Source organism: Orcinus orca, chromosome 4 (genome assembly GCF_937001465.1).
Source record: "Orcinus orca chromosome 4, mOrcOrc1.1, whole genome shotgun sequence".
In the NCBI taxonomy this organism is placed as follows: Eukaryota; Metazoa; Chordata; class Mammalia; order Artiodactyla; family Delphinidae; genus Orcinus; species Orcinus orca.
In genome coordinates this window covers 136,360,176-136,382,752 of record NC_064562.1, presented here as the reverse complement: position 1 = coordinate 136,382,752, position 22,577 = coordinate 136,360,176, and the positions used below count along the sequence as shown (strand labels likewise).

The following is a 22,577-nucleotide window of genomic DNA, read 5'->3' as shown; positions in this document are numbered from 1 at the left end:
GTTTGTTTAGCACAATGGATGAAATATTATTAAATCTCTTTAAAGGCTATATGCTCTTCCCCATGTACTACTTCCATAAACCTCAATGGTTATAATAGCTATGCCCTGGATCCCAGGCCAGGTTCCAAAAGCCTAGAGCTCTGGAAGGCAATGTAAGTACTTTCTGCCAGTTTCTAACTTCCCTACCACTAAGTTACTAGGTGTGTTTTGTGTTTATACATGTGTGGTTACACATACTTCCTTCTACTGCAAACTACTGTGATTTAGTAGATAATGATGAAAATGAATGGAGGTACAATAGCTCCATTTGTGGAATGAACAAGGGAATGCCTACTTCTTACACTGAGGTGCAGCAATCAATTAGTTAAAGGTTGGACAATTCTTTTCTTTTTTTTTTTGCGGTACGCGGGCCCCTCACTGCCGTGGCCTCTCCCGTTGCGGAGCACAGGCTCCGGACGCGCAGGCTCAGCGGCCATGGCTCATGGGCCCAGCCGCTCCACGGCATGTGGGATCTTCCCAGACCGGGGCATGAACCCGTGTCCCCTGCATCGGCAGGCGGACTCTCAACCACTGTGCCACCAGGGAAGCCCATGGACAATTCTTTTAATTCATCTGAGAAAAGTTAAGTGTCAATACAAATTAGCAAACACCCACTTGACAAGTTTAAAATAACCACATGACTTTCCAGATGTGTTAACTGAGGCTTAGACATTAAATAAATTAACCACAGTCACAACTAAGAAGTAAATTCAGAGCTTCAGGCCGCTGAATATTCTGCTAAGCTAATTAACTTTACATACTGTGATTATTCTTTTTTATTAAACTATTTAATTCATCCATATAGAAATAATTCTTTATAACCCCATCTCCTACAAAGTAGAAGTTTCCTTCCATATTTGTGAAGGTAAAAAAAAAACACAAAATGTCTCATGTCCATCTATGATAAAGTAAGATTTTCATTCCTCTGTATCATGAGATAACCATATTGTCTCCATGAACATTTTTCAAAGAATGTTTGCATTTTCCGTGTCCATAAACCTCAAATCAACATCTAAAGTCTCTTTTCTCTCTTCTTAGTAATTCAAACAAATGAAATAAAATCTCTCTATAAAACACTGTAAACATCACTGTAGCTATTCATTTTTAAAAACTCCCATCAAGATAAAAATCCATGCTTGAGAGCACGGTTTCTCAACCTCAACAAAACTGACTTTTGGGCTAGATAATACTTTGTGGTGGGAGCTTTTTTGTACATTACAGGATGTTCAGCAGCAGCCCTGGTCTCTACCTACTGGATGCCAATATCATCACTCTACCTGCGACAACCAAAAATGTCTCCAGACCCTGCCAAATGTCCGAGGGGTGTGGGATGGTTGGGGACCACCCGTTGAGAATCACTGCTATAGAAGATTGTAAAATCGCCATTATTAAAGATTTTAAAGAAAAGAATAGATAATCAACTTCCTGGATAGCACAGACACTGATATAAAAGCTAGTTCTAATAGTTTTTGTTTGGTTTACAGCATCTTTTGAAGTTTCTCTTCTTGTTGTTTGTTTCTATAAATCTCTCCCTCTAAACTTTCATGCAGAGTCAAAATTCTTATAACTTTAAAAAATAAGAGAAATATCCTCAAAATAACTCAAAATAACTCTTGTATTACTATATATATTCATGTATTTCTTCTTAACTTTGACAAAGATGACAAAATATAAACCTTCCAAATCAGGCTCAAAGTTGGGGGTTGTGAGGAGCTATATATGGAAACTAAAAATAAAATACAGGTAATTAGTAATTTAATTATTGACACTCCTGTTTGATTCATCAGCATAATCACTCTCCCCAAAGGTTGAACTGGTGAAGATTTTGCAAGCTATTAAAAACTGTTTATAGCCAGATTTTTTTTTTTTAAACTGGATATGAGGCTGCAGCATACTAAAGGCTATTACTAATGCAGGGGGATGTTTTAATCCCTGTAGAGATTGTCTGGGTAAGTGAGCAAAGACTCTAGCTGACAGCACAGATAATACAATTCAGTTCCAAGCCAAAGCACTGTATTTGTTTTTGTTGTTTTTCTCCTGTCCTATCAGCAGCCTGTCTCCATGGATTTGTCTGGGAGAATGATAAATAGTAAAGCAAGCGACCCTCTCCATCCCTCTAAATCATCCTCCTAGCAAAGACCCCAAGCAAAGCTTTTGGAAGGACCATCTTTTTAAATGTACATTTATATGTATAGTAGGTTACTTAAAACCAGTAGGTTACTTAAAACCAGTGAAAATAAACACAAGAAAATGCACATGCAGAGAGATAAGTATACAGAGCCTTCATTCCTTGAAGTTTAAAATACATTAGAGAAAAAAAGCCAATGACGATCATCAAATATTTGTAAATACATGAAACAGGAAATATAAATATGTGAATGACTCACCACTAGCCCCTGATAACTAACTTACAGTAGATTAGTTACAAACCAGATTTGACTACCAATGGCCATCTGTGCCTACGCCTTTTAAAAAAATCTAACGTTCAAATTATCCTCTAAATCAAGGAAATAAGAATCTAAGGATACTTACTATACAGATATTAACTTCATCAAAAGTAAATGGCAAATTCATTCTGCAAAATGAAAATATCAAGAAAATAAAGCACATAGGAAAAATCTAAACAGAGTTCCTGTGCCCCGGGGACACTGCATCTACAGTGTAGACTGCATCTACACCTGAATTTTAATCTCAATACCTGAGGAACATATAAAACAAAAAAAATTTAACAATTTAGCTCATCAATTTTATTGGTTTTTCTTTACCTCCTTACTTGTCTTTAGGAGGACTCTATAGTTTCTCTTTGGCATTTATAGAAAATAACTAAATAACAATATTAAGTTGTCTTTTAAAATAATATTTTCAAAACCAAGGAGAAGGACCTTCCATTCAAAGGGAGATCTAAATAATTTTGGAGTCCAGAGATCTGAATTCATTCAGTCATTCAGTGATATACTCATTCAACAGATACTAATTTAAGTTCATCTTTGATATTAATAAATAGTATCCATAGGTCCTCTATTATTATAATAATCATCATTATTATAAGAATTACATTTATATAATGTTTAAGTACATACAAAACAACTTCACAACATTATTATAATTAACCTTTCACTCTTTCTTGGTTTTATTATCTACTAATGCAAGGGGAAAAGTTAAATTCATGATGAATAAGAGATAGAAATGGGAGGCAGCTGTAGGGAGTCTTGGAAAGTTACAGAATTAAATATAATATTAAAACTTAAATTTCCTGATGTTTCAAGACTAGTGTTCTTTTTCATATGCCACCACAACACTTAAACATATAACTTTTATCACAAATGCTAATTCCTTCACTGCCCTATGGTTTCTCAGTCTTTCATCAAACGAAGTTTAATGAGCCCTTTTCATTGTCTTATTAAATGTAAAATCTGAGGGCTATCTCAAAATTTAGATGTTTATCTAACAAGATAATATCAAATTCTATGTTAAACCAGAATATAAGAGTTCATATGTCATATATCCTCAAGTCACAGTAAAAACAATACATTATTTCTTAATGCTTTAAAAAGTGAAAACTCATTAAATGAGGCAAAGTATTCGTTCTTAGAAAATTAAACATCTGAATTTAGAAAAACTAGAAGTGAATCTTATGTGAAGGGCTACAGAATGACATTATCTCAATTTCTTGGCTAATATGGCATGGTAATCCCAGTTAATGATAGGAACAAAATAAACTATAGTCATAAAAAGTACCATATAACATCCCAGTTTCTTCAGCAGTCAATTTATATAATAAAGATGTCTTTGGGTAATGCCTTTATACACAACATTTTCAATTAAAAACTTTTGCAATATTAAATATTTTAAATAAAAACAAACTTTGAAAATCATGGTGTGATTATGTGCATTCATATATGTGGCTATATAATGACTAATAAATGTTAACAAGATGAGAGAGGTAAAATGGAAGAACATATGTCAGCTTAAAATTGGAAAGCAATGGCTTTAATTTGAAAATGACAGACAAGGAGGCATTTATTCCCTCCATGTACCACTCCCTGGAATTAGGAAACCATTTCCTTTCATAGAACACTCTTTCCAGGTTATTTAGAATTATACTATATTACAAAATTTAAATTTTAAAAGTATACAGTGTAAATGTTACAAAATGTGAATTTTAAAAATGAAGTATCAATATAGAGTATAGTTATTTGGGAGCACACCATGACAATATATGAGAAATTGACATGCTGTAGGATAAAGAATAAGGTATTCAGAGGCAGAAAGCCCTGCCGTACAATACTGCCTTTATTACTTATTAGTTCTTGAACCATGGCAAGCTATTAATCTCACTGAACATCAATCTTCTCATCTCCAAAATGTAAACAGAAATACTACTTTGCAGGGTCATTAGAATTACAGATGATGTTGCCTGCTCAATTAAAAATGGTAATATTTCTTGATTTTTCTGATTCCCTTCATGCACCTTCCCTTCAATTTTTACTTTAAAAATAATACCAAGAAAAAAATCGTATGATGAAATGCATAAAAGCATTTATTCATATTTATATAGGTAGACTTGCCTATATTCAATATATGCATTATACTTTTATTTGGAATACACTTTTACTTCTTTGTTTTCCATGAAGAAAATCCTCACTGCTTATGAGAACATTTGGCTTTTCTCACTGTCTGAAGGAATACAGGTTCAGGTCACAAACATGAATGTGAAATATCGACTCATGGAAACTTGGCTTCAGAATATTGTTCTCCTTGCTAATTTTGCAAACTATGTAGGCAAGGGTAATCAACTATCACGAAAACATACTCACGAATGTAACTAAAAGAAAAAGAAGTTTTATGAGAAATTATTCTTATTATTTTAATAGCAATTAAATGTGCAAGCACATTACTTCCTCAAGGTCATCAGAAAAATTGATATAAGCTCTAATCTTAGGGTGGACTTTTCTTTTCAATAAATATATTACTCAACTATGCAAAACAATTTTTACTAAACGTTTATCTATTACGTCCAAGAAAAACTACATGAATGATATATAACTGGTGACAAAGTGAGGAGGTTAAGAATATAGGAAATACTAGTTTTCTCAATGAAGAACATAAAAAACAAAAAGATACATAATCTAGCTCAGCAAATTATTTTCATTTTGAATCAACAAAATTATAGCTGACATGAAAACACTGATGCTTTCCAAATATATTAATATAGCTAGTAAGAAGAGTATGTAAGGCAGGTCTCCTTCATGCTAACTGCTTACCATGTGTTCCAGGTACTTGGATACATTAGTAAACAGAACAAAAATCCTTGCCCTTGTGGAGTTTACACTGGGACAAGGAGAGATAAAAAATAATAAACATTGTAAGTAAACTATATGGTAATAAATACTATAGAAAAAATAATTGAGTAGCATAGAAGGGAATCAGGAAAACCAGAGAAAAGGAGTTGGAGTATCTACGGTGTCAGATAACTTATAAGGTCATTGCCTAAGAGATGCAGTATTATTACTGCTTCAAACAAATGAGATCTGTCTTATTAGTATTTCCTAGCTCTTATAACTCCTATTAGCTTTCTACAACTGGTGTTATAATTAGTAATAAAAAAGAGAGTCAAACATTTTTGTAGGACATGTTTGACTTTGCATCTCCATCACCTAGCACACAGCCTGGCACATAACAGATGCTCAATAAATATTTACTGAATGACTCAATCCAAGCCAATAAACAGTTTATCTGAACAGTTTTGGTCCCAAAATTTGTTCAGGGATTTTCGTAAAGGGTCAGACAGTAAATACTTTCATATTGTCATTTAAACAAGCAATGGGTGTGGCTGTTCCAATAAAACTTTATTTATAAAAACAGGCAGCAAGGGGGGTTCCCCGGTGGCGCAGTGGTTGAGAGTCCGCCTGCCGATGCAAGGGACACGGGTCCGTGCCCCGGTCCGGGAAGATCCCACATGCCGCGGAGCGGCTGGGCCCGTGAGCCATGGCCACTGAGCCTGCGCGTCCGGCGCCTGTGATCCGCAACGGGAGAGGCCACAACAGTGAGAGGCCCGCGTACCGCAAAAAAGAAACAAAAACCACAAAAAACAGGCAGCAAGCACAGGAGTTTTCCAATCTCAGCTTACTTTATTCTATACCTGATTGGCTTAACCCTTCAGTTAAAATTTCCTGGGGGTAAAAAGGTAAATTTATCATCTACTTGCAAATGCTTACATTTTTAATTCTAATCAACTAACTCAAATAAACAAAACATAATTACAACAATAACAATACATGCAAACTCCACTTCTCCCTCCTTCTCTCTTTTCTTCTGTCTCCTTTTCTCCTTTCCTTTCCCTTTCTCTTTCTTAAGTGAAGATTGGTTAACTCACTCCAACTGTGACAAAAGCTACTACGCTAGCTGATGTTAGCCCATAGTTTTTATGAGGGAGAACATACAGACACGCAGCACCAGTCAACTGGTAATACAATGCAAATGTCAGAGACTGAATTCAGGTTTATAAATGCAAAAGCAGAAGATGGTCAAAGTATTAAACAAGCAAACAATTCAAAGACATTAAATCTGACACAGAATTTAAGAATTAATTTAGTTAGTGGTTCAGAGTGTGAGTTCTGAAATTGCCTGAATGTGTTAAACTGCCAGCCCCAGTGAATTAGGCAATTTACTTACTCTTTTAAAGTAATAGTCTCGGGGCTTCCCCGGTGGCGCAGTGGTTGAGAATCTGCCTGCTAATGCAGGGGACACACGGGTTTGAGCCCTCGTCTGGGAGGATCCCACATGCCACGGAGCGACTGGGCCCGTGAGCCACAACTACTGAGCCTGCGCGTCTGGAGCCTGTGCTCCACAACAAGAGAGGCCGCGATAGTGAGGCCCGCGCACCGCGATGAAGAGTGGCCCCCGCTTGCCACAACTAGAGAAAGCCCTCACACAGAAACGAAGACCCAACACAGCAAAAAAAAAAAAATTAATTAATTAATAAACTCCTACCCCCAACATCTTCTTAAAAAAAAAAAAAGTAATAGTCTCCCCAGCTGTAAACCAGGGACAACAGCGCCTACCTCATAAAGTTACTGCACTCGATAAAAAATACCAGCCTTCTACTGGCGTTTGAAAAAGCACACCTTCATTTTATCCAGAAGAGGAAATGAGTACATAATTAAGCCTGAAAATAAGGGATTAATGGAGGAGAACTCTTAAATCTCCAAAAGTATGCTACATGTGCTTAAAAATACAATTTTGCTCACCCTCCCCACACATTAACATTTAATTTTCTTCACCTTTCTACTTATATAAAATATACTACCTCTTATTTTTATGTTATTACATTAAATACTCTTTTTTGTATTTTAATACCAAAAAGAAGTTTGAGAATCAAGATTTCCAAAAGGTATGAGTATGATGATTGGCTTATACTTGTTTTTTCCATAAGAAAGTATAACTCTGAATAGGTCTGCCATCAAATGCCATCAAATATGTAACCTTTGGGCCATAAATTTTACTGGCATTAGAGATTAAAAAGCTACTGGGAAGGTAAACACTGTTACTTGATATGCAATATAATGATGTATCCAAAGCTCTGGTCTGGTTTACCTGCACTGTTCCTTCCAGGAGACAAGAATATAATCTAACATTAAAAAAAAAAAAAAAAGAAAGGAAAACTATATTTTCATAATTTTAGTTATACTTTATTACAGTAAAAAACATTTAAAACTGTCCATAATACATGCATAACAAATTAACTGACTTTTGTTACTTAATAACCTTACTAAAAGATTTATTTGTAAAATCTCTAGCTTGCCAAATTTTTACTAAGAAACCAAATTCTCTAAGAATCTTCCCAGCACCAAAATTCTATCTGTTCTGCCCTAAAAGCTGGGTGGTAATATTTGAAAGCAAAATCTGCTGAAGCAGTTTTGAGCTTACTGAGGCAGTGACAAAGGGAGGTCTGTGTAAATGGGTTATCAGAAGATAATCAAGGCTGGGAAAAGAGCCAAGATGCAGGAGGCTTTACCTCCAAGAAGGTACTACTGAGGACAAACTGTTGCTGAAATAAAGCTGACATTTTCCTTTGTATTTACAATTAAAAAGTTTTTTTCAAGTGTGTTTAATGGTCAGGTTTATTGAGATACACTTTAAATACTACAAAATTCTCTATTTTTAGTTTTACTGATAGAAATGTTTTGACAAACACACACAGTCTGATAATCACCACTACAGCCAAAATATAGAGTATTTCTATCCTCCCAGAAAGTTTCCTCATGGCGCTCTGTGGTCCAGGGCCTTTCCCTCAATTCTCAAACCTGATAGCTGTCCCTATCATCCTGCCTTTTCCACACTGTCCCACAAATGGAATCAGTCATTATTTTCTGTAGCCTTTTGTATCTGGCTTCTTTCATCCAGCATTACACTTTTAAGATTTCATTTATCTTGTTGCATATATCAGTAGTTTATTCCTTTCTACAGCTGAACAGTACATCACTGTAGGAACATATCACAATTTCTTTATCCATTCATCAGTTGATAGACATTTGGGGCTGTTTACGTGATTATGAACAAAGCTGCCTTAAACATTTACTTATAGGTCTTTGTGTGGACAAATGTTTTAATTTCTCTTGGACAAATACCTAGGAGTAGGATTGCTATATAGTATAAGTATGTATTTAACTATATAAGAAACTTTTATTTAAAAAAATTGATAACTTCACTTAAACTGTGAAGAAAGATACTAAATTGATGGTATACCATAGTTTTTATGAGAGAGAAAACACTACTAATCCTGCACAATTTATCGAGCTAAGGCATACATCGGTATTGTGTAAAATATATAGAGTGCTTATATTTGACTAGAATCATTTAGATAACGTGTACATCACCCAGAGCAGGCCTGGTGCATAGTATAAACCTAATGACTGCTGGTTCTCTCTCCAATGTTCAAACTTCCCTTTTCTTAATGTTTCCAACTCCCCCAAACCCAAACTTACATAAACTTACACTTAAACTTAAATCATTATTTGTTAAATAAGTTATACAGTAGAACAAAATCACACAAAAATTTCAACTACTATTTTTAAAAGCAAAGCCAATTCCACTCATTTCCCTTAAGCTGTTCATTCTTCAGCTGCAGGAGGGGAAGCCTCTAAAAGCAGCAGATACTGAGTAATATTCTGTTGTGTATATACATATATGCCACATCTTCTTTATCCATCCGTCTGTTGATGGACACTGGGTTGCTTCCATGTCTTGGCTATTGTAAATAGTGCTGCTATGAACACTGGGGTGCATGTATCTTTTTTGAAATTGAGTTTTTGGTTTTTCTGGATATATACTCAGGAGTGGGACTGCTGGATCATATGGTAACTCTATTTTTAGTCTTTTGAGGAACCTCCATACTGTTTTCCACAGTGGCTCCACCAATTTACATTCCCACCATCTGTGTACAGGGTTCCCTTCTCTCCACTTCCTCTCCAACATTTGTTGTTTATAGACTTTTTGACAATAGCCATTCTGAGACGTGTGAAGTGATATCTCATTGTGGTTCTGATTTGCATTTCTCTAATAATTAGTGATGCTGAGCATCTTTTCATGTGCCTGTTAGCCATCTTTATGTCTTCTTTGGAAAAATGGCTATTCAGGTCTTCTGCCCATTTTTTATTTGGGTTGTTTTTTTTTTTTTTTTGATATTGAGTTGTATAAGCTATTTATATATACTGAAATAAGTGAGAGACAAATACTGTATGATATCACTTACATATGCAATCTAAAAAATGAAACAAATGGATTTATACAGCAAAGCAGAAACAGAAAACAGATATAGAAAACAAACTAGTGGTTACCAAGAGGGGAGGGACATGTTAGTATGGGATTAAGAGATACAAACTACTATGTATAAAATAGATAAGCAACAAAAATATATTGTATAACACAGGGGATTATAACCATTATATTGTAATAACTTTTAATGAAGGATAAACTGTAAAAATACTGAATCAATATACTGTACACCTGAAACTAATATTGTAAATCAACTATACTTCAATCAATCAATCAATCAATCAATAGGTAAAATAAATGAATACATAAAAATGTAGTGGATGACTAAAAAAATTAAAATAGAAGCAGTAGATCCTACACACAGGAAACATTTCAGGTAAGCATCACCATCTTGTGTCCAAAAAGAGTAATTGCAATACCAAATTTATTGTCAAACAGAGAACACAGATGATGACAGAGACCAGCGAGTATGAGATCTAAAATCCATTTTTCCAAATTTACTCTGATGTATACGCCAATACATTATGGCATACAAAGTCTACACTGTTCATGTTTGATGATTATAATATTTCAAAATTTAACTGTATTTCAAATTAGATGGCCTATATCTTAGGAAAAGAACTGAGTTTTCTTATATTATATGCCCCTGTCTGATACTTTTGCACACCCCTTCCAAACACAGAAACACACACACTGAATATAATGCCAGACAAAAAAATGGAATATTACTGTTAACGCTCTCTATGCGCTTTAAAAGTAATCACCAAATTAGCTCTTCTATTAATGATTTTAAAATATTCAATAAATGGCTTCAGATTTAGTTCTTGGCTACACTTAACATTAGTTCCCTAATATGAGATTCTATAAGCATTAATAATCCAAGTGAAGAAGATTTTTCAACTTTCAAAGTAACTCAATTTTAAATAATCATATAGACATTTCTGTTTTAAGTAAAAATTATTTTTACATTAATAGAAGCTTTTAAAAAGAGCATACAAAATACACCAAAATATTACAGGCTGAACAGACAACTGTGAAAAGAGAAAATATGCAGCTCAACAAGTTTTCCTTTTTGAAAGAATAATAAATTTTCAGGGAAGAAGTTAAAGTGTTCTTCAACTGTCAACTAAGTTCTCCATTACACAACAGCACCTTTAAGGCTGATTTATGGCTTTCCCCCCCCTTTTCTGACAATCAAGTGTTTAAAAAGAAAAGTCACTTTTGTACCTGGATGATATTTGCTTACTTTATAACCTGTATGAAGAAAGGAACTTTTCAATAACAAGAAAGTTTGAAAAGGTGATACCTGAAAAAACATTTTTAAAAAAAACAAATAAAACCCAAAAAACCAAAAGAGAAACCTCAGACATCTGTTTGGTAAATATCAACCTTTTATGTAGCACTTGTAATCTCTATTACTATCTATCTCTGTGTCACAAAGTAAGAGAATTGTAGAACATTACTGATACATCAGAGATTGTCTAGTACATCTTTGACAGGTACAGAAACAGAGGCCCAGAGAGGCTAAATAATTTCAAAGAATACACAGTTTGATAGCAACAGAGCTAGAGTTAGAAGAGTTAGAAACCAAGATCCCTTCATCTGTGTCTGTCTCATTTCTTTTTCTTTTTTTCCAAATAGGTTCACTTCATTTTATTTTATTGCGATATAATTTACATCCCATAAAATATACCCACCTAAAGTGTACACTTCAACGTCTGTAGTACAACCATCAACAGTCTAGTTTTATAATATTTTCGTCATCTGGAAAATTTCCCTCATGCACATTTGTAGTCAATCTTCACTCCCACGCTCAATCAATAAACTGCTTTCTATCTCTATAGGTGTGAATTTTCTAGAAATTTCATACAAATGGAATGATACAATATGTAATCTTTTATATTTTCTTTTACTTAGAGAAACGTCCCTGAATTTCACCCATGTTATTGTGTGTATCAGTTATTCATTCCATTTTTTATTGAAGTACAACTGACTTCCAATATTATATTAGTTTCAGGTGTACAAAACAGTGACTTGATGTTTTTACACATTATGAAATGATCATGACAATAAGTCTACCTACCATCAATCACCATATACAGTTATAACAATGTTTATTGACTATATTCCCTATGCTGTACATGACATCCCCGTGACATATTTATTTTATCCCTGGAAGTTTATACCCCTTAATCCCCTTTACCTATTTTGCCCATCCCCTCACTCCCTTACACTCTGGCAACCACTAGTTTATTCTCTGTATCTATGAGTCTGTTTTGTTAGGTTTGTTCATTTGTTATGCTTTTTAGATTCCACATGTAGATGAAATAACATAGTATTTATGTTTCTCTGTCTGACTTATTTCATCTACCATAATACCCTCTAGGTCCACCCATGTTGTTCCAAATGGCAAGATTACAATTTTTTTTTATGGCTGAGTAATACTCCATTGTGTGTGTGTGTATGTGTATCACATCTTTATCCACTTATTTATCGTTGGGCACTTAGAGTGCGTCCTTATCTTGGCTATTGTAAATAATGCTGCAATAAGCACTGGGGTGCATATATCTTCTTGTATTAGTGTTTTTGTTTCTTGGATAAATCTCCAGAAGTGGAATTTCTGGGTAACATGGTAGTTCTACTTAATCCTCGCTAATACTTTTTAATTTTTGTCTTCTTGAAAACAGCTCTGACAGGTGTAAGGTAATATATCATTGTGGTTTTGATTTGCATTTCCCTAATAATTTTGATGTTGAGCATCATTTCATGTGTCTGTTGGTCATCTGTGTGTCCTCTTTGGAAAAATGTGTATTCTCTGCACATTTTTTAATTGACTTTTTATTGATGTTGAGTTGTATGAGTTCTTTGTACATTTTAGATATTAACCCCTTCTTGGATATATTATTTGTAAATATCTTCTCCCATTCAGTAGATGGTGGCCTTTTCATTTTATTGGTATTTTCTTTCACTGTGCAAAAGCTTTTTATTTTGATGTAGTCCTATTTATTTATTTTTGCTTTTGTTGTCCTTGCCTCAGGAGACAGATCCAAAAAAATATTGCTAAGACCAATATCAAAGAGCTTCTATGTTTTCTTCTAGGAGTTTTATGGTTTTAGGTCTTATGTTTAAATCTTTAATCTATTTTGAGTTTATTTGCATATGGTATAAGAAAGTAATCCAGTTTGAATCTTTCACATGCAGCTGTCCAGTATTCCCAACACCATTTATTCAAAGAGACTGTTTTTTCCCCATTGTACATTCTTGACTCCACTGACATAGATTAATTGCCTATATAAGCACGGATTTATTTCTGGGTTCTCTATTTTGTTCCATTGATCTGTATGTCTCTTTCTGTGCCAGTACCATACTGTTTTGATTACTATATTTCTGTAGTACAATTAGAAATCAAAAAGCATGTTGCCTCCTACTTTGTTTTTCTCTCAAGACTGCTTTGGCTATCCTTTGTGGTTCCATACAACTTTTGAGGATTATTTGTTCAAGCTCTATGAAAAATGCCACTGGAACTCTAAAAGAGATTGCACTGACTCTGTAGATTGCTTTAGGTAGTACGGACATTTTAACAATATTGATTCTTCCAATCCATAAGCACAGTATATCTTTCCATTTATTTGAGTCATATTTAATTTCCTTCATTAATTTCATAACTTTTGGAGTACACATCTTCACTCCATGGTTAAATTAATTCCTAGGTATTTTATTTTTGATGCAACTGTAAATGGAATTGTTTTCTTAATTTCTCTTTCTGATAGCTTTTTGTTAGTGTATAGATGTAACAGGTATTTGTATATTAATTTTGTATCCTACAAATTTACTAAATTCATTTATAGCTCTAATACATTTTTGGTGGAGTCTTTGGGGTTTTCTATATACAATATCACGTCATCTGCAAATGCTGAAAGTTTAACATCTTCCTTCCCAATTTGGATGCTTTTTACTTCCTTTCCTTGAATAGTCTCTGGCTATGACTTCCAATACTATGTTGAATAGATGAGGCAACTAGGCATCCTTCTCTGGTTCCTGATCTTAGAGGAAGACCTTTCAGCTTTTCAATACTGAGTCTGATGTTAGTTCTTGGTGTGCCATATATGGCCTTTATATATTGAGATATGTTCCCTCTCTACCCACTTTGTTGAGAGCTATTATAATGAATGAATGGATACAGAATTTTGCCACTTTTTATGCACCTACTGAGATGATCACATGATTTTATCATTTGCTTTGCTAATATGGTATACTATTTTGACCGACTTGCAGATACTGAACCATCCTTGAATCCCTGGAATGCATCCCACTTGATCAATGTGTACGTTCCTTTTAATGTGTTGCTGAATTTGGTTTGTCAATATTTTATTCAGAATTTTTGCATTTATGTTTACCATGGATGTTGATCTGTAATTTTCTTTTTTTGTTGTGTCTTTGGTTTTGGTATCAGGGTAATTAATGTTGACCTTGTGGAATGAGTTTAAGAGCATTCCTTCCTCTTCAATTATTCTGGAATACTTTAAGGATACTATTACTTCTCCTTTAAATGTTTGATAGAATTCACCCATGAAGTCATCTGATCCTAGACTTCTGTTTGTTGGGGATTTTTCAATTAAAGTTTCAAGTTCTTTACTACTAATCGGTCCATTCAGATTTTTTATTTCTTCCTGTCTAAGCCTTTGAAGATTGCATGTTTCTATGAATTTGTCCGTTTCCTCTGGGGTGTCCAATTTCTTGTAGTTTAATTGTAGCAATTTTTTATGACTTTTTGTATTTCCATGGTACTAGCTGTAAGTTCTCTTTCATATCTAGTTTTATTTATTTGGACCCTCTTTCTTTCATAATGATTCTAGCTAAAGGTTTGGGAAGTTTATTTTTCCAGAAAAATAGCTCTTGGTTTCATTGATCTTTTCTAATGTTTTTTAAGTCTCTACTTCATTTATTTCTGCCCTGATCTTTATTACTTCCTTCCTTCTACTAACTGTGCGCTTAGTCTTTTTCTCGTTCCTTTGGGTGTGAAGATAGAGATTTTTCGTGTTTCTTGAGGTAGGCTTGTATTGCTATAAACTTGCATCTTAGACTACATTTGCTGAGTCCAACAGATTTTGGAAAGTTGTGTTTCTATTTTCATTTCTCTCAAGATTATTTTTTCATTTCCTCCTTGATTTCTTCATTGACCCATTTGTTGCTTAGTAGCATGTTGTTCAGTTCTCCATGTGTCTGTATTTTCTCCAGTTGTCCTGTAATTCATTTCTGGTTTCATACTGTTGTGCTCGGAAAAGATGCTTCATATGATATTAATCTTCTTAAATTTATTCACTTTTTAATTTGCTAACATCTTTATTGTGTATAATTGCTATAAAATGTTGTTAGTTTCTGCTGTTTAAAAAAGTGTATCAGCTATATGTATACATAGATCCCCTCCCTCTTGAGCCTGCTTCCCACCCTCCCTATTCTACCCCTCTAGGTGGTCACAAAGCACCAAGCTGATCTCCCTGTGCTATGCAGCTGCATCCCACTAGCTATCTATTTTATATTTGGTAGTGTATATACGTCAATGCCACTCTCTCACTTCATCCTAGCTTACACTTCCCCCTCCCTGTGTCCTCAAATCCATTCTCTACGTCTACATCTTTATTCCTGTCCTGCCTCTAGGTTCATCAGAACCATTTTTTTTTACATTCCATACATATGTGTTAGCATACAGTATTTGGTTTTCTCTTTCTGACTACTTCACTCTGTATGACAGACTTTAGGTCCATCCACCACCTCACTACAAATAACTCAATTTTGTTTCTTCTTATGGCTGAGTAATATTCCACTGTATATATGTGCCACATCTTCTTTATCCATTCATTGGCCAGTGGACACATAGGTTGCATCCATGTCCTGGCTATTGTAAACAGTGCTGCAGTGAACACTGGGGTGCATGCATCTTTTGGAATTATGGATTCTCTGGGTATATGCCCAATAGTGGGATTGCTGGGTTATATGGTGGATCTATTTTTAGTTTTTTAAGGAACCTCCATACTCTTCTCCATACTCTATCAATTTATATTCCCACCAACAGTGCAAGAGGGTTCCCTTTTCTCCACACCCTCTCCAGCATTTATTCTATGTACATTTTCTTATGATGGCCATTCTAACTGATGTGAGGTGATACCTCATTGTGGTTTTGGTCTGCATTTCTCTAATGATTAGTGATGTTGAGCACCCTTTCATGTGTTTGATGCCAATCTGTATCTGCTTTGGAGAAATGTCTATGTAGGTCTTCTGCCCATTTTTGGATTGGGTTGTTTGCTTTTTTGATATTGAGCTGCATGAGCTGCTTGTATATTTTGGAAATTAATCCTTTTTTCATTGCTTCATTTGCAAATATGTTCTCATTTGCAAATATTTCTTCATTTGCAAATATTCTGAGGGTTGTCTTTTTGTCTTGTTTATGGTTTCCATTGTTGTGCAAAATCTTTTAAGTTTCATTAGGTCCCATTTGTTTATTTTTGTTTTTATTTCCATTTCTCTACGAGGTGGGTCAAAAAGGATCTTGCTGTGATTTATGTCAGAGTGCTCTGCCTATGTTTTCCTCTAAGAGTTTTATAGTGTCTGGTCTTATATTTAGGTCTTTAATCCATTTTATTTTTGTGTATGGTGTTAGGAAGTGTTCTAATTTCATTCTTTTACATGTAGCTGTCCACTTTTCCCAGCACCACTTATTGAAGAGGCTGTCGTTTCTCCATTGTATATTCTTGCCTCCTTTGTCAAAGAGAAGGTGACCATATCTGCGTGGGTTTATCTCTGGGCTTTCTATCCCATTCCATCAATCTATATTTCTGTTTTTGTGCCAGTACCATACTGTCTTGAATACAGTAGCTTTGTAGTATAGTCTGAAGTCAGGGAGCCTGATTCCTCCAGCTCCGTTTTTCTTTCTCAAGATTGCTCTGGCTATTCGGGGTCTTTTGTATTTCTATACAAATTGTGAAATTTTTTGTTCTAGCTCTGTGAAAAATGCCCTTGGTAGTTTGATAGGGATTGCACTGAATCTTTAGATTGCTTTGGGTAGTATAATCATTTTCACAATGTTGATTCTTCCAGTCCAAGAACATGGTCTATCACTCCATCTGTCTGTATTGTCTTTGATTTTTTTCATCAGTGTCCTACAGTTTTCTGCATACAGGTATTGTGTCTCCTTCTGTAGGTTTATTGCTAGGTATTTTATTATTTTTGTTGTAATGGTAAATGGAAGTGTTTCCTTAATTTCTCTTTCAGATTTTTCATTGTTAGTGTATAGGAATGCAAGAGATTTCTGTGCACTAATTTTGTATGCTGCTACTTTACCAAATTCATTTTCTGGTAGCATCTTTAGGAGTCTCTATGTATAATATCATATTATCTGCAAACAGTGACAGTTTTACTTCTTCTTTTCTGATTTGGATTCCTTTTTTTTTCTTTTATTTCTCTGATTGTCATGGCCAAAACTTCCAAAACTATGTTGAATAATAGTGGTGAGAATGGGCAACCTCATCGTGCTCCTGATCTTAGAGAAAACGGTTTCAGTTTTTCACCACTGAGAATGATGTTGGCTGTGGGTTTGTCATATATGGCCTTTATTATGTGAGGTAAGTTCCCTCTATGCCTACTTTCTGAAGAGTCTTTATCACAAATGGGTGTTGAATTTTGTCAGAAACTTTTTCTGCATCTACTGAGATGATCATATGGTTTTTACCTTCAATTTGTTAAAATGGTGTATCACGTTGATTGAGTTGTGTATACTGAAGAATCCTTGCATTCCTGGGATAAACCCCACTTGATCATGGTGTATGATCCTTTTAATGTGCTGTCGCATTCTGTTTGCTAGTATTTTGTTCAGGATTTTTGCATGTATGTCCATCAGTGATATTGGCCTGTAGTTTTCTTTCTTTGTGACATCTTTGTCTGGTTTTGGTATCAGCGTGATGGTGGCCTGGTAGAATGAGTTTGGGAGTGTTCCTCCCTCTGCTATATTTTGGAAGAGTTTGAGAAGGATAGCTGTTAGCTCTTCTCTAAATGTTTGATAGAATTCGCCTGTGAAGCCATCTGGTCCTGGGCTTTTGTTTCTTGGAAGATTTTTAATCACAGTCTCAATTTCAGTGCTTGTGATTGGTCTGTTCATATTTTCTATTTCTTCCTGGTTCAGTCTCAGAAGGTTGTGCTTTTCTAAGTATTTGTCCATTTCTTCCAGGTTGTCCATTTTATTGGCATAGAGTTGCTAGTAGTAATCTCTCATGATCCTTTGTATTTCTGCAGTGACAGTTGATACTTCTCCGTTTTCATTTCTAATTCTATTGATTTGAGTCTTCTCCCTTTTTTTCATGATGAGTCTGGCTAATGGTTTATCAATTTTGTTTATCTTCTCAAAGAACCAGCTTTTAGTTTTATTGATCTCTGCTACTGTTTTCTTCATTTCTTTTCCATTTATTTCTGATCTGATCTTTATGATTTCTTTCCTTCTGCTAACTTTGGGTTGTTTTTGTTCTTCTTTCTCTAACTGCTTTAGGTGTAAAGTCAGATTATTTATTTGAGATTTTTCTTGTTTCCTGAGATAGGATTGTATTGCTGTAAACTTCCTTCTTAGAATTGTTTTTGCTGCATCCCATAGGCTTTGGGTGGTCTTGTTTTCACTGTCATTTGTTTCTTGGTATTTTTTGATTTCCTCTTTGATATCTTCAGTGATTTCTTGGTTATTTAGTAGCGTATTGTTAGTCTCCATGTGTTTGTATTTCTTACAGTTTTTTCCTGTAATTGATATCTAGCCTCATAGCATTGTGGTCTAAAAGATACTTGATACGAATTCAATTTTCTTAAATTTACTGAGGCTTGATTTCTGACCCAAGATATGATCTATCCTGGAGAATGTTTTATGAGCACTTGAGAAGAAAGTGTATTCTGTTGTTTTTGGATGGAATGTCCTATAAATGTCAATTAAGTCCAGCTTGTCTAGTGTGTCATTACAGCTTGTGTTTCCTTATTCATTTTCATTTTGGACGATCTGTCCATTGGTGAAAGTTGGGTGCTAAAGTCCCATACTATTATTACTGTCGATTTCCACTTTTACAGCTGTTAGCATCTGCCTTATGTATTGAGGTGTTCCTATGTTGGGTGCATAAATATTTACAAGTGTTATATCTTCTTCTTGGATTGATCCCTTGATCATGTAGCGCCCTTCTTTGTCTCTTGTAATAGCCTTTATTTTAAAGTCTATTTTGTCTGATATGAGGATTGGTACTCCAGCTTTCTTTTGATTTCCGTTTGCATGGAATATCTTTTTCCATCCCCTATCAGTGTGTATGTGTCCCTAGGTCTGAAGTGGGTCTCTTGTAGACAGCATATATAAGGGTCTTGCTTTAGTATCCATTCAGCCAGTCTATGTCTTTTGGTGGGAGCATTTAATCCATTTACATTTAAGACAGTTATCAATATGTATGTTCCTATTACCATTTTCTTAACCTTTTTGGGTTTGTTTTTGTAGGTCTATTCCTTCTCTTGTGTTTCTCACCTAGAGAAGGTCTTTTAGCATTTGTTGTAAAGCTGGTTTGGTGGTGCTGAATTCTCTTAACTTTTGCTTGTCTGTAAACATTTTAATTTCTCTGTCAAATCTGAATGAGATCCTTGCTGGGTAGAGTAATCTTGGTTGTACGTTATTCCCTTTCATCAGTTTAAATATGTCCTACCACTCCCTTCTGGCTTGCAGAGAGTTTCTGCTGAAAGATCAGCTGTTAACCTTATGGGGACTTGCCTTGTATGTTATTTGCTGTGTTTCCCTTGCTGCTTTTAATATTTTTTTTTGTATTTAATTTTTTGTAGTTTGATTAATATGTGTTTTGGCATGTTTCTCCTTGGATTTATCCTGTATGGGATTCTCTGTGCTTCCTAGACTTGATTGACTATTTCCTATTCCATGTTAGGGAAGTTTTCAACTACAATCTCTTCAAATATTTTCTCAATCCCTTTCTTTTTCTCTTCTTCTCCTGGGGCCCCTACTATTCGAATGTTGGTGTGTTTAATGTTGTCCCAGAGGTCTCTGAGACTGTCCTCAAGTCTTTCCATTCTTTTTTCTTTATTCTGCTCTGCGGCAGTTACTTCCACTATTTTATCTTCCAGGTCAGTTATCCGTTCTTCTGCCTCAGTTATTCTGCTATTGAATCCTTCTAGAGAATTTTAAATTTCATTTATTGTGTCATTCAGCATTGTTTGTTTGTTTGCTCTTTAGTGCTTCTAGGTCCTTGTTAAGCGTTTCTTGTATTTTCTCCATTCTATTTCCAAGATTTTGGATCATATTTACTATCATTACTCTGAATTCCTTTTCAGCTAGACTGCCTATTTCGTCTTCATTTATTTGTTCTGGTGGGTTTTTACCTTGCTCCTTCATCTGCTGCATATTTCTCTGTCTTCTCGTTTTGTTTAACTTACTGTGTTGGGGTCTCCTTTTTGCAGGCCACATGTTCGTAGTTCCTGTCTGTTTTTGGTCTCAGTGGGTGAGATTGGTTCAGGGGCGTGTGTAGGCTTCCTGATGGAGGGGACTGGTGCATGTGTTCTGGTGGGTGGGACCAGATCTTGTCTTTCTGGTGGGCAGGGCCGTATCCAGTGGTGTGTTTGGGGTGTCTGTGAACTTAGTATGATTTCAGGCAACCTCTCTGCTAATGGGTGGGGTTGTGTTCCTGTCTTGCTAGTTGTTTGGCATGGCACATCCAGCAGTGGAGCTTGCTAGACATTGGGTGGAGCTGGGTCTTAGTGTTGAGATGGAGATCTCTGGGATACCTCTTGATGATTATGTTACATGGGGCCGGGAGGTCTTTGGTGGTCCAGTGTCCTGGACTTGGCTCTCCCAGCTCAGAGGCTCAGGTCTGACACCCGGACGGAGCACCAGGACCCTGTCAGCCACACAGCTCAGAAGAACAAAAAGGAAGAAAAAAAATTTTTTTAAGTTAAAATAAATAAATAAAATTAATAAAATTTTATAAAGACAGAAAGAAGGAAGGAAGGAAGAAAGGAAGGAAGGAAGGAAGAAAGAAGAAAGAAAGAAAGAAAGAAAGAAAGAAAGAAAGAAAGAGAACAACCAAACCAATAAACATATCCACCAATGGTATCAAGCACTAAAAACTAAACTAAGATAAACAAAAAAATCAGAAACAAATCAGTCGCAGACAGCAAACCCCAAGTCTACAGTTGCTCCCAAAGTCCACTGCCTCCATTTTGGGAACATTGGTTGTCTATTCAAGTATCCACAGATGCAGGGTTTATCAAGTGGACTGTAAGGATTTAATCTGCTGCTCCTGAGGCAGCACGGAAATATTTCCCTTTCCCTTCTTTGTTCACACAGCTCCTGGGGTTCAGCTTTGGATTTGGCCCCGCCTCTGCATGTAGGTCGCCCTCAGGCATGTGGCTCCGCCCAGACAGGAAGGGGTTAAAGCAGCAGCTGATTAGGGCTCTCTTGCTCTCTCAGGCCAGGGAGAAGGAGGGGTATGGTAATCATAATTGGGATGTGGGGCGGGCCTGCAGCAGCAGAGGCCGGCATGACACTGCAACAGCCTGAGGCGTGCCTGTGCTCTCCCAGGGAAGTTGTCCCTGGATCTCAGGACCCTGGCAGTGGCGTGCTGCACAGGCTCCCGGGGGTGGGGGGCGGGGGTGTGTGGGTAATGACCTGTGCTTGCACACAGGATACTTGCTAGCAGCAGTCTTTGGCATTCTATGCCCGTCTCTGTGGGTCTGAGCTGATAGCTGCAGCTCGTGCCCATCTCTGGAGCTTGCTTAGGTGGTGCTCTGCCTTCTGTGGGCACACAGGGAAGGAATCTCATCTCCTCACACACCCTGAAACAATGGTCTCTTGACTCTTCGGCAGGTCCAGACTTTTTCCTGGACTCCCTCCCAGCTAGCTGTGGTGCTAGCCCCCTTCAGGCTGTCTTCATGCAGCCAACCCCAGTTCTCTCCCTGGGGTCTGACCTCCAAAGCCCGAGCCTCAGCTCCCAGCCCACACCTGCCCCAGCAGGTGAGCAGACAAGCCTCTCAGGCTGGTGAGTGCTGGTCAGCACCGATCCTCTGTGAGGGAATCTTTCTGCTTTGCCCTCTGCACCCCTGTTGCTGCGCTCTCCTCTGTGGCTCCAAAACTTCCTCCCACCCACCCCCCATCTCTGCCAATGAAGGGGCTTCCTAGTATGTGGAAGCTTTTCCTCCTTCATAGCTCCCTCCCAGAGGTGCAGGTCCCATCCCTATTCTTTTGTCTCTGTTTTTTTTCTTTTGCCCTACCCAGGTACGTGGGGATTTTCTTGCCTTTTGGGAAGTGTGAGGTCTTCTGCCATCGCTCAGTAGGTGTTCTGTAGAAGTTGTTCCACATGTAGATGTATTTCTGATGTATTTGTGGGGATGAAGTTGATCTCCGTGTCTTACTCTTCCACCATCTTGAAGGTCCCCTTCCTTAAATTTATTAAGACTTGTTTCGTGGTCTAACATGTGATCTATTCTGGTGAATGTTCCACGCACACTTGAATGTGTATTCTGATGTTTTTGATGGAATGTTGTGTATATGTCGATTTATTTAATATGATTTAATGTGCCATTTAAGGCCACTGTGTCCTTATTGATTTTTCTGCCTGGATGATCTATCTGTTGATGTAAGTGGGGTATTAAACTGCTGGTGCTGTCAGGACTCCAAGGCCCCTCGGGTGTGCATCCATTTCCCTCCAAGGTCACTGAGGACCTCCAGACACCCCCACGCCGTGGTCCGG

The 22,577-nt window shown here is 36.3% G+C and overlaps 1 protein-coding gene and 1 long non-coding RNA gene across 4 annotated transcripts in view; both read right to left on the bottom strand.

The window, feature by feature from the left end:
* The window catches only part of SPATA5 (spermatogenesis associated 5), a 351,881-nt gene that overhangs the window by 206,227 nt on the left and 123,077 nt on the right, over window positions 1–22,577 (bottom strand). The window lies entirely within an intron of this gene.
* Window positions 466–5,370, bottom strand: LOC125964334 (uncharacterized). The gene is made up of 3 exons (XR_007477272.1): window positions 5,304–5,370; window positions 2,572–4,864; window positions 466–1,400 (listed from the first exon to the last, which is right to left on the bottom strand). It is a non-coding gene; the product is annotated as an uncharacterized LOC125964334 (long non-coding RNA).